We start from the raw sequence: 13,012 nt of genomic DNA, 5'->3' as shown, positions 1-13,012 counted from the left end.
GGCTTCTTCCTGGTCCAGCTGATCATTTTGGGCAGTCCTTGATCCAATTTCCTTTTTCTTTGCAATAGGCACATTGGTCTCGGTCCACCTGTGGCCACCTTTTGTCTCCCCTGTCCTTGTCCTGGTGTTTTTTGGGTTGCTCTGTACTATGTACTACTGTGGCCAAGATCTTACTTAATTCACGGGTATGCTTTTTAATCTCACTGTCTTCTCTGTCTTCCTGTTCTCTACACTATCTTTCTTCCTTTTTTGCTGGCATCTCTCTTTTATCAAAAATCTTTTCTGCCTCGTTCATTAAATCTTGGACGGAGTATCCCTGCAGTCCCTTCATCCTCTGTAACTTGCTACGAATGTCAGGTGCTGACTGGCCTATAAAAGACATAACTACATCAACCTGGTGATCTGCTGTCATGGGATCAAAAGGGGTATACATCCTGTACCCCTCCAATAGTCTTTCTAAAAATCCTGCAGGTGTTTCATCAGAGCTTTGTATTATTGCCCTTAGTCAAACTGGTGTGGCATCTGCCAGCTCCCTTTAGACCCACCAACAGAAACTGACGATAAAGACATAGGTGCTTCCTACCAGCTGGAGTATTGAAGTCCCAGTTGGGCCGAGTTAAAGGGAAGGTGTCTTCTATTTCATTTGGTAATTGTGTTGGCCTGCCATCAACTCCTAGGACATTTTTCTGGGCTTCAAGGAAAACACGCTGTTTTTCCTTTGTTGTGAGGAGTACCTGTAAAAGTTGCTAACAATCATCCCAAGTGGGCTGGTGAGTAATGAGAACAGATTCTATGAGTCTGGTCAGAGCCTGAGGGTCTGAGTGAAGGGAAAGTGCTTACGAGGGGCCTCCCCTGTCCCCATGTTGATGCATCTGGCATGAAGGCTGAGTGCTGAAGTTTTCAGGGCTAAGGGGCCCAACCAGCGGGTTCCTTGGAAATGGGTATGGGCAGTGCTTCCTCCGGGGGAGGAGGAGGAGGGAAAAGATCCTTCTAGTTATCAGGAAGAACCGGAGGTACCTCCTGGGTTCTGGGTTTCTTCTTTCCTGTACAGGAAAGAGAAAAGACAAAAGGTTCAGAGGAGGAGCAGCCGCCTCTGCTTTCAGAATCAAGGGAGTTGATGATGGCCATGGGGCTGGTACTGGGTTCCTGCAGTTGTTTATATGTTGTTTTATTTTATCTAAGACAAACCGACACACAAAAACAAAAATAAAATAAGATAGATACAAACTCTAAACCAGAAGCCGTGCAGCAAAACTGAAAATAAAGATGAAGGCAGATCATGCTTCCTGGGGACTAGGGTGACCTGGTCACCCCTACCCCCCAAAATGCCCATGAAACATCCTTCAGGGGCTAGGACAAGGGGTCTCAGGACATGTCTCCCTTCCCACTTTGGTCCCGTTCCAATACTAGCCCTGCGCAGGTGCAATTTTCAAATTACTGACTCACAATTACACAGAAACATAATAAACAAATAGACATAAAAACGAGTTCATTTGTTCTTACTTCCATCTGGGTGAGTCCAGAGTGGGTTTGGGGGCAACTCGTTTCCCAGCCAAGGCACCAAAATGTTGGACCCTAAAGTCCAATCCCCAAGGAGGAGTTACCCCAAGAGACCATCCTCACACCAAAGTTGATGCAAAAGCAAGAGGAATTTTTATTTCTGCAGCAACAGAGGTCCCCCAGCCTCAGGAGGAGGACATTGAAAAGCTATTACAGTGTTGGGGCAGCTGGCCCAATCCCTGCGTTCAGAGGCGTGGCTGCCCCAGGGGAGAGAGGTACCTTTTAAAAGAACCGGGTTGGGGATAGCTGCCCTGTTTTTCCCGTGTCACCCTCTGCTTCACTGGAGCCTTGGCTTTGTAAGTGTCCCTCTTTCTCCTTTTATTAAAACTGATTTATTCCAAAAGGACTAATTTTGGTTATTTCAAATCTCTCGCATCATTTTGGCATTCCAACGTGGGACCCCCCCCCCCTTTCTCCAGGGGCCTGCAAACCCCCTGGCCTCATTCGGCACTGCCGCTCCTGCCCTCCTGCCGCTCCGCGCGACCCCATAGCCACACGGGAGTTCCTCCGCAGCAGTTTTTTCCTTTTCTTTGAGCTGCCTGCATCTTAGTGTGGGAAATCAACCGCCCACCAATCTGAGCTGCGCTGAGATTGTATTTCCCCTCCCCCCTTCCCTTGGCTCTGGCGTGTCCCCATAGCCACCAACGTGCTCAGCCCCGGCTTCCCGCTTGCCCGCCAGCTGCTTGTGCAGCTTTTGCAGAGATTCAACGTTGATTTTAAGCTAGCAGATCGTCCTGCCCGAGCCTCCCTGTCGCCACCGTTTTTCCAGCCACTGCAAGCTCTGCCCTGGTCCAGGACGCCATCTTTGGTTTCCCAAAAACACGTGAACTTACGTGCACTTCGCCATCTACTAGCAGACAACGGTAATTACAGGTAATTTTTCTTTCGATTGAAATTAAACATTCAGATTGAAAATGTCTGATAATATCACTGTTAAAGGATTTTATAATTTGTTTTATTAGACGATGACTGAATTTTGGAGCGATACAGATGTGGTTTCCTTTGGCTGGATATTTACAGGGCTTGGTATCTTCTTTATTTTTATTTTTTTCATTACAACGTGGTTGGAAGATAGAAAAGTGATAGAGTCCTTACAGACAGGAGTTAAAAAACTAAACAAGGACATAACTGGTTTGGAAAATAACTTCTGCCACACCAATAAACAGTTTGAAGAGATGTTTGCAGCTCTCGAGGAAAGGAATAGTAGAGCTTCCTCTGAGATGGCTTTGTCAATTGAGAAAAATATGCAAGAGATTTGTAAATGGCTTAAAGCTCTCGAGGAGAAGTTTGAATCTCATGAGGAAAGGAATAACAGATCTTTCCCTGAGATGGCTTTATCACTTGAGAGAAAAATGCAAGATATGGAGGCAGGAACAGCTGATTTGAATCATAAATTGCAATCCCTGTCGGTAGGAACTGAAACATTATCTGAGAAGATTCGAACTGTTGAATGTATTAACAAGACTTTATCAAAGGGCTATGAAAGATTATTGGACAGAATTTCGATACAAGATGGCACCATTCATGCCATGAAAATTCTGTCCAAGGATGAGACATTATCGGTGTTGGACAAACTTCATACCTTTGAATCCTCTATGAAAGCCTTGGAACATAATACTGGGCAAGAGATTGATGCATTGCAGAAGGCAATGGTAAATAGATTTGAAAAGATTGAGGAAATTATAGACTCTGATGAACAAGAGCAAATAGTACAAAAGAAAGTTCCGACCCCATCGATAAATAGAACTCCCCGGGATAGCTTTAACAAAACTCTGCCTATTTTTCCAGTGATAACAACAGAAAAGGTGACTGGTTCTAAAAACCCTAAGGTCACCAAGGAATATACATGGGAACCCATCCGTATGAATGATCTGAAAGAAATTAAACAAGCTGTTATGAATTTTGGGATACATAGCTTCTTTGTTAAGGAGATGCTAAAGTTTTGGTCCATAAGTATGAACCCCACACCAAGGGACTGGATTAACCTAGTGTCAGCGGTTCTAGAGAGCGGATATCAATTAAGCTGAAAGTGTATGTTCAGACAAGAGGCTAGGCTTTTAGAACAGCAGGAAAGATCAAAGGGAGTTGACATTACCCTAGATCAAATTCTGGGTGAAGGACTTTATTCTGATCCTCTAGAACAAGCTAATTATGATGAACACACTTTATCCATATGGACTAGCGCAGCCTTAAAGGCTTGGGACAGGGTTCAAGACCCAAGACAGAGAACGGAATCATATATCAGAGTTAAACAGGGTCCGAGAGAACCATTTGTTGACTTTTTACATAGACTAACTAAAGCTGTAAAAATAGGGATATCTGACCCAGAAGCAAGGCAGGTAATAATTGAGTCCTTGGCTCATGAGAATGCCAGTGTAGAGTGCAAAAGGATTTTGACGCCTCTAAAGATCAGATCAGCACCTCTGGAGGAATGGGTCTTACATACAATGAATATTGAATTGGCTGATTTTAATACGGAAACCTGGGTGGAAGAAGCCATTGCCAACGGTAAAAGGAGACATCAAAATACCAAATGTTTTAATTGTGGCAGAATGGGACATATGAAATGGAATTGCAGACAAAGGATTTACAGAAATAATAATAATAATGCCTCTTTCAGGAATAACAGGAATAGGAGGCCTCAGCCTTCAGGTTTATGTAGGAGATGTGGAAAAGGTAGACATTGGGACAGTGAATGCAGATCGTCAAGAGATAGGCAAGGAAATCCGCTGCAAGTGGGAAATGCCATGGGGGGCCTCTCACAGGCCCCCATGGCGAATGTGGTCCAGTCATTGCCCGTTACAACGGAGAACATGCCTTGTCAGGACAATTAGAAAACCCCATGTCTGCTGTTAGAAGCAAAAACGGCCCGAAAGATGAATTACGTGTATTTTGGCAAACTTCTATAAGTGATCAAAGACCGAAGTTAAGAGTGTGTGTAAATGGCATTTTCATTACTGGCCTGCTGGACACAGGAGCGGATGTTAGTATCATTACTTCAGAATCTTGGCCTCTACAGGATGTAAATGTTCGGCTCTTGGGAATTGGAACCCTATCATGAGTAAGACAAAGCACGAGATGGGTTAAATGCATAGGGACAGAAGGACAAATAGGAAAATTAAGGCCATATGTAGCTAATATTGGAGTAAATTTATGGGGTCGTGACCTATTGCAGCAATGGAATACTCAAATTAACATTCCTGCTGCCTCTAGAGCATATATTTCTGAGGAAAACATCAAAAGGTATTACAGATGGCGAAAACCAGTCATTCGGGCTGTACAAGAACACAAACCAAAGGATGCCCCTCCAGAATCACCAACAGCCCTACCTCTAAAATGGTTGACTGAGAAACTGATATGGACAAAACAATGGCCTTTATCTGAGGAAAAATTGCAAGCTTTAGAACAGCTAGTACAAGAGCAATTGGATGTTCAGCATATAGGAGAATCTACCAGCCCTTGGAATTCTCCTGTATTTGTGGTTAAGAAAAAATCTGGCAAATGGAGAATGGTGACAGATCTCAGAGTTATCAACAAGGTTATTCAGCCTATGGGCTTTCTGCAATCTGGACTTCCTCTGCCTTCTTTATTACCAAAAGGATGGCCTCTCATAGTTATTGATTTGAAGGACTGTTTCTTCACCATACCTTTACAAGAAAAAGATAGAGAAAAGTTTGCCTTCACAGTGCCTACTTATAATAACTCTCAACCTACCAAGAGATACCAGTGGACCGTCCTCCCACAGGGCATGTTGAACTCTCCCACCCTGTGCTAATACTTTGTAAATCAACCATTGCAAATAATACGCAAGCTGTTTCCCAAGTCTATTATTTATCATTACATGGATGATATTTTATTGTCTGATTCAAACATGGATACCTTAGAAAGACTGTTTGAAGAGGTGAAAATAGTTCTACCTAAATGGGGATTACAGATTGCTCCTGAAAAAATTCAGAGAGGAGATTCTGTTGATTATCTAGGTTATAGAATAGGCTTGCAAAAAATTAAGACACAAAAGGCACAAATTAGGAGAGATCAACTACGGACTCTTAAAGACTTTCAAAGGTTGTTGGGAGACATTTCCAGCCTTCAACTGGCTGTTGGAATAACACCTGATATGATAATTCACTTAAACAAAACCTTAGATGGGGAAAGAGACTTAAACAGTCCCAGAGAATTAACAGCTGAAGCAGAAAAAGAACTGACAATGGTTGAAGAAAGATTGCAGGAAGCACATTGGGTAGGGTGAATCCAGAACTCAGTTGTATTCTCGTCATATTGCCTTCAAAAATTTCTCCTACAGGAATTTTAATGCAAAGAGATGATATTATCTTAGAGTGGATCTTTCTACCTCATAAGCCAAGTAAGAAAATAAAAACCTATGTGGAGAAGGTTTCTGAACTAATCATAAAAGGCAAATTGAGACTTTGTCAACTAGCAGGCATGGACCCAGCAGAAATCATAGTGCCTTTCACCGCTGATGAGATAAGAAAATTATGGGAAGATAATGAACCATGGCAAAGAGCTTGTCATAACTTTTTAGGAGAAATTAATAACAACTATCCAAAAAGCAAAAGGCTTAACTTTATAAAGAGAACTTCTTGGATTCTTCCTCGAATCGTCCGTGATGCTCCAATAACTGGAGCCCACACATTTTATACTGATGCTAATGAATCAGGGAAGGCAGGCTGTAGCAGACTTGGGTAAGGTGGAACAAAGTCCTTACGATTCTGTCCAAAAGGCAGAGTTATTTGCCATTCTTATGGTGCTAAGGGATTTTAAGGAACCTCTTAACATTATTACTGACTCACAATATGCAGAAAGAATTATCTTACATATTGAAACTGCTGAATTCATGCCTTATTATACTGAACTAACCTTATTGTTTATCCAGGTACAAGAAATGATCAGGAACAGACTTTTCCCTATGTATATAACACACATCCGATCCCATACGGGTCTGCCAGGTCCTTTAGCACAAGGTAATGCAGATATTGATCAGTTATTGATTGGTAGTGTGCTGCAGGCTTCCGAATTTCATGAAAAGCATCATGTCAATATCAAAGGCTTGAAGAAAGAGTTTTCTATTACATGGCAACAAGCTAAGGAGATTGTAAAGAAATGCCCTACTTGCTCTTTCTATAACCAAGCACCACTGCCTGCAGGGACTAATCCAAAGGGCACTAAAAGGAATGAAATCTGGCAGATGGATGTGTTCCACTTCGCAGAATTTGCAAAATTAAAATATGTACACCATACCATTGACACTTATTCAGGCTTCCAATGGGCAACTGCTTTAAGCTCAGAAAAGGCCGATTCAGTAATCACTCACTTGTTAGAAGTTATGGCCATCATGGTTATACCTGCACAAATAAAGACGGATAATGGTCCAGCTTATGTCTCTAGGAAAATGAAACGGTTTTTTGCTTATTACAACATTAAGCATGTTACAGGTATACCCTACAATCCTACAGGTCAAGGAGTCATTGAAAGATCAAATAGGACTATAAAGGATATGTTAAACAAACAAAAGGGGGTGGAAAATACCCCCAGAAATAGATTACATAATGCTTTACTAACCTTGAATTTTCTCAACGCTAATGAGAAGGGGACAACGGTTGCAGTAAGACATTGGATAGTGGAAAAGTCTGCTGAATTAAATCAACCAGTTTATTTCAAGGATGTGCTGACCTCACAATGGAAGCCAGGGGATGTGCTGCGTTGGGGAAGGGGTTTTGCTCTTGTCTCCACAGGAGAAAAAAAATCGTGGATACCATCAAAGTTAATAAAGGTTCGGTTTGAAGAGGAGAAACCCCTTGGAAAAGGAGAATAACAATTCATGCACAAGGATGGTGAACATACTGATGGTAAGAGAACTATAGTTTGGGGGCAGGGTTCTTTTCTTATCTCTACAGAAAAACGCTCACCTTCAAAGGATCTGAGGGACCCTGGATATCTTAAATACTCATGGATGGAAACCAGTTGCAACCCATCAAGGATCAACATTAACACTGGGTAAGCTCCGTGAGTATGAAAAACAATTTTTGAATGTGTGTCAATATGCATTTCTTTATAGATATTTAGAGCTGGTTTTTTGGAGTTGGACTCTGGCCCAGTCCCTCTCCAATTCCAAGCTTGTTTATAAAATATTTCTCAGATTTTCTGTCTCAGGTCAGGAGCCATGTTATGAGACAGAATAATTATAATAATAATGTTAATAATGGTACCAATATATTTGCCTTCTTTGCCTTCCCTCATATCTATGTCTGTCTTTAATGCACCTTTCATTGAAGATATGCACGTATATGTCTGTATGTGTCTTTGTAGATAATGCTTATCTTTCTCGCAACAAACAACAAATTTTTTTCTTCAGTAATCTTTGCAGTTTCCAGGATGAAGACAGGGCCCCGCAACATTAACTCCAACTGGTTATTATGACGTCATGTTTTTATAGTGCTAATATTTGGCCTGTTTTTTGGTACCAATTGCACAGAACACTTTTGAATAGTGCACAATTTTGACAACATTCTGGCCGGATTTCCTCAAAATATTCAGAGGCTAGACACATTCTTCCTAGATGAAATGTTACCCTGGGTATTTTACCATCATTTGCTTTCACAGGACCCCCTGAGAAGAAAAGTTGCCCCTATGTCAGCTGGAAGCAATCTTAGATGACAACGCCCCCCCTCCCAACAAAGTTTACCCTCAGGTTTAGGGACACTAATTGGTGGCTGGTATAGGGTTGAGGGGTTGAGGAAGACTTTATATGGACTCAGGGGTATAAACTATGTATATGTATATATTTATTTCAAAAAAAGGGGGGGAGGGATTAACTGGTGGTCTGAAGGAATAATTGATTTTTGTGAGTTATTGTTTTTTTGAAAACTATATGGGTGTTGATTGTTGTATATTGATATATTGAACATTGTATGAGAGTGAGTATGATCCTACCTTTGAAACAATTGTTATATTTAGATATATACCATATTGCAATGTACATCTCTACCTCTGATATTATTTATATAATGACATTGTATACCATATTGCAATGTACATCCCTACCTCTGATATTATTTATGTAATGACATTGTTTACTATATTGCAATGTACATTTCTACCTCAGATATTATTTATGTAATGACCCTGTTTACATTTGGAAATCATTGTCTTCATTTATTGCACAGTTGTCTATTCTATTAGTCATATAGTTAGATAAGTGTTGAGAATTATATGTTTGTCATATTTATATTTAGGATAATCAGGTTTTTTAAACACATAGAGGTTGTATTTAGTATAGATAGCATAATCTTCGACCTCTTTGAAGAGCTGTAGAACATGGCCTTTAATCTAACCTAGAGTTATGTACTTATGAGACACAATCACTCCTGGCAACAATGCTCTACTCCCGAGAGAACGTTGAGCACCAAAGACACTCCACTGGGAGTTTGTCTTCTTCTTGGCAGAACTGGCCTTTGGGCAAAGAAAAGCCCATACCTCCACTACTGACTAAGCTACAAAATATCCATAAGTGGATAAAACAGCATTGTCTTATCTTGCCAAGACAGGATAGGATAGTTCTACTAAAGGTTCCTTGCCGTTGTATAATGGTATGTCATGTTATATCAGGCCTCAGCCAAAGTTGGTTGCCTCAACATTGCTAACAAGATTTCGTGTGGTTGCCCAGGTAGTCAATTGTCTCTGTCTTCTGTTGCACATTTTGGAAGTTTCTTGTTTGTGCTTCCTGGTTGCTTTAGTAATATTACTTCCCTTCTCAGATCTTTGACGGGGTTGAAGATTAGATAATTGTAGCTACCTTCTACATTATTTAGACTTCCTGAAGTAGAATGTTTAGCAAAATTTTTTGTTATATGTTCCTCGCCTAATATTGTTTGCTTCTTGTAATTTTATATGATCTATTCCCATTGTATATAGTTGTATTTGGTTTCTGAATCTGCCTTATTTAGACAAAAGGGGGAGATGTTGGGGCAGCTGGCCCAATCCCTGTGTTCAGGGGTGTGGCTGCCCCAGGGGAGAGAGGTACCTTAAAAAGAACTGGGTTGGGGATAGTCACCCTGTTTCCCCCCCCCCCATCACCCTCTGCTTCGCTGGAGCCTTGGCTTTGTAAGTGTCCCTCTTTCTCCTTTTATTAAAACTGATTTATTCCAAAAGGACTAATTTTGGTTATTTCAAATCTCTCGCATCATTACAGGCTTCTTTTAAAGATAAAAAATGCAGAACCAAAAAGGGGGTGCAGAATCAAAAGGGGAAGTGCAGAAGTCATTTGTCAACCATTATTACTAGCTCATTTAATGGTCAGCTAACTATGATCGGTTATTGCTATGGCAATTGCTGGGTTGATTGAACAAGGAGAAACATCTGCAGGTCATCTGCAGGTCATTTTGCCCCAGTTCCAGGGTCTGGGTCTATTGAAGAAAAACTACAAAGGGGATGGTGAGTTCCAGGGAAAAGTACCCAAAGCTCTAGTGCATGTGTGGGTAATTATCAGGTTCCTGGTTCCCAGAGGAGGGGGGCAGTTTAGCTGAGGTTCCTCAGAGTCTTTTCAAGTACAGTCACACATATGTGTATGTAGCACAAATAATGAAACCCAGAGACAGATATTGGGGTTCAAGCTGAAGATCAGAAAAGCAAAGTGGCCAGCCACTGGTTCTTAACTCTACCTCAGACCAAAATGGGCAATTATGACACCGCTAATCCTCAGACTGATACTGAGCCTGAGACTTGTCTCCTCCCATCTTACAATCCTGTGTTGTATTATATTATAATTCCCTCTTTAGTGCTGGGATTAAAGGTGTGCACCATATTCTTCTGGCCTCTATGGCTAACTAGTGTGGCTGCTGGGATTAAAGGTGTGTGCCACCACTGCCTGGCATGAATGGCTGACCAGCATGGTTGCTTTGCCCTCTGATCTTTGGACAAACTTTATTTATTAAAACAAAATAATATACCACTAAATTTGGTCCTTTATCTAAAATAAAAAGAAAGCTATAACTAATATAAGAAATCTATATACAGTAAGTACAATAAGTATATATAATACATAAAGGCCATGTCTAGTCCATTTGCATTTGACAAATTCAGAGAAAATACTCCATATCCATCCTATCTTGGAAATTCCAAAATATTGTACCTAATCCACTTTTTATTCTAATTTGCCTTGTCAAATTATCTTTTAATGTTTCTCAAACATTTATACATTACACCTCTTTCATGAGTTGCTTTCCTGTGTTTGGCAAACAAGGAAACTAGAACTATAACTATCTAGTCCTTGACTACCTCAGAGGCCCAAGAAGGAAACAATATTTATTGAGTAAATAGAAAGTGCAAGCAAGTGACTTCCAAAACATGTGAGAAATGATACAAACAGCTGGTTGCCTAGACAGTCACCCAAAGTTACTCTGCAATGCTGGGGCATCCATCTTCAGCCTAAAGGCCTAGAATATTCAACAGGGTTTTTTTTTAAAAAAGATTTATTTATTTATTATGTATACAACATTCTGCCTCCATGTATGCCTGCTCACCAGAAGAGGGTGCCAGACCCCATTACAGATGGTTGTGAGCCACCATGTGGTTTCTGGGAATTGAACTCAGGACCTTTGGAAGAGCAGGCGGTGCTCTTAACCACTGAGCCATCTCTCCAGCCCCCAACAGGGTTTTTTTAAATGAAGTAGGATTTTTGAAGGACTGTCATGCCTTGTCTTGACAAGGTTTGGTAATCACTCTCTTTTGTGTCCTGCTTATCCAATTAACACAACATACTGTCAGCAGTTGAGGCAAGAGCATTTTCTTGCCCAGTGGTTTACTTTTACCATAAAGAAAGTAAATTCCACATAGAGTTTCTTTGATGCCCATTATCTCTCTGAAGTAGATTGGTGCTACCAGGCACAGACATGTCTCATTGTCATAAAAAAAGAACCTATATTATTAAAACATCTTAAATGCCATATTCTGTAGATCTCTGAAGTGTTTGGAGATTACCTGTCTATCTAAAATATATCTCTGTTTGACCTTGAAAACACCTAATATAACTACAAGTTTAGTTTAATATGTGACTAATTACTAGCCTGTATTTCCTTATGATCATAAGCAGTTGGTAATAAAAATTCCCAAGAATTAGAAATTTTCAATACATTGTTAAATGAGCTATATAGGTACAGTACCCTGAACAAGAGTAGAAATGTATGTACAGTATGCTCTGACAAAATTAATTTAAAATTTGTATTAATATAGAAAATTTATATACAATATATGAAAGTCTAATGCAATGTGAAATATTTAAAACTATTAGTTGCTTTCTAAAAGTACATTCAATAATCTATCTTATTAAATTGTCATAGCTATATTCGCCCTTTTTCTTTTCAGGGTAGATCAATAATCTGCCCTTTTATTCTCCCATATCCATTTCCGCCTCCTTTCTTTTCAAAATAAGAACCTTGAATCTTTTTTCCCTTTGGTTAGCTTTTTTCCTGACCATAACCAATAACAACTTGTAAGCAATCCCACTACACAATAACAAATATCCATAACCTAATGAAAGACCAAAAACCGCCCATCCCACCTCTGGGTAATTTGAACTTTGTGTTCTTAAATTACTTCCTGCTGTGTGGAGGAGACAGTAACGTTAGGGGATCCTGAAAAGAAATATTTGGGTTAATTTTCAAGTTCTGGGAAAGGTAGCTATATCATTTGTTGTCTAGTCTCTGTGTAATGGGAAAATGCAGGGTTTGTCTGAAGTCCTGGCTAGAGTAGTCTGTGAGGCTGGATCATTTCAGCTAGCCAACTCAAATTTGTTCTGAGCAGTTTGTAATCCAAAGACAGTTGTTTCTTTAGCTTAGTGGTGTTATCATAGTATGGGAGGAACCATCATTGTGGTGCTCTATCCTCCTTTTGGAGACTTCAAAGGTTGTTGTTAGGTGTGCTCATGGTTCACTGTAAAAAACTTATAGAGAGTCAGGCACTGGTGGCACATGACTTTAATTCCAGCACTTGGAAGGTAGAGACAAGTAGACCTCTGTGAGTTCAAGCCAGCCTGTTCTACAAGAGCTAGTTCCAGGATAGGTTCCAAAGCTACAGAGAAACCTTGTCTTTAAAAATCAAAAAAAATCAAAACATTATTAGAGACTCAAACCTGAAATCATGTACAGGAATGTAGATAAAACCTTTTTCTAGGATTAATACTCTATATAACCATTAATATCATAACAAAAAGTTTACTATATAAATAATTTTATAAAATTTATACCTGAAGAAAAGCTGTTAAAAGAGTCATTATAAAACCAAAGGATTATGAGATTAGAATAAAATAGTCCTTAAATATTTGTCTTTCTTCTGTCCCATATCAGATGGTTCTTCTGACATGATAAAGAAATTTTGGATTTCACTTTAATAAGCAGCTTGGGTTTAAAGAAGGAGAAAGCCACACTCAAACTTCAAA

Source organism: Arvicola amphibius, chromosome X, assembly GCF_903992535.2.
Source record: "Arvicola amphibius chromosome X, mArvAmp1.2, whole genome shotgun sequence".
Lineage (NCBI taxonomy): Eukaryota > Metazoa > Chordata > Mammalia > Rodentia > Cricetidae > Arvicola > Arvicola amphibius.
This window is presented reverse-complemented; position numbering follows the sequence as displayed.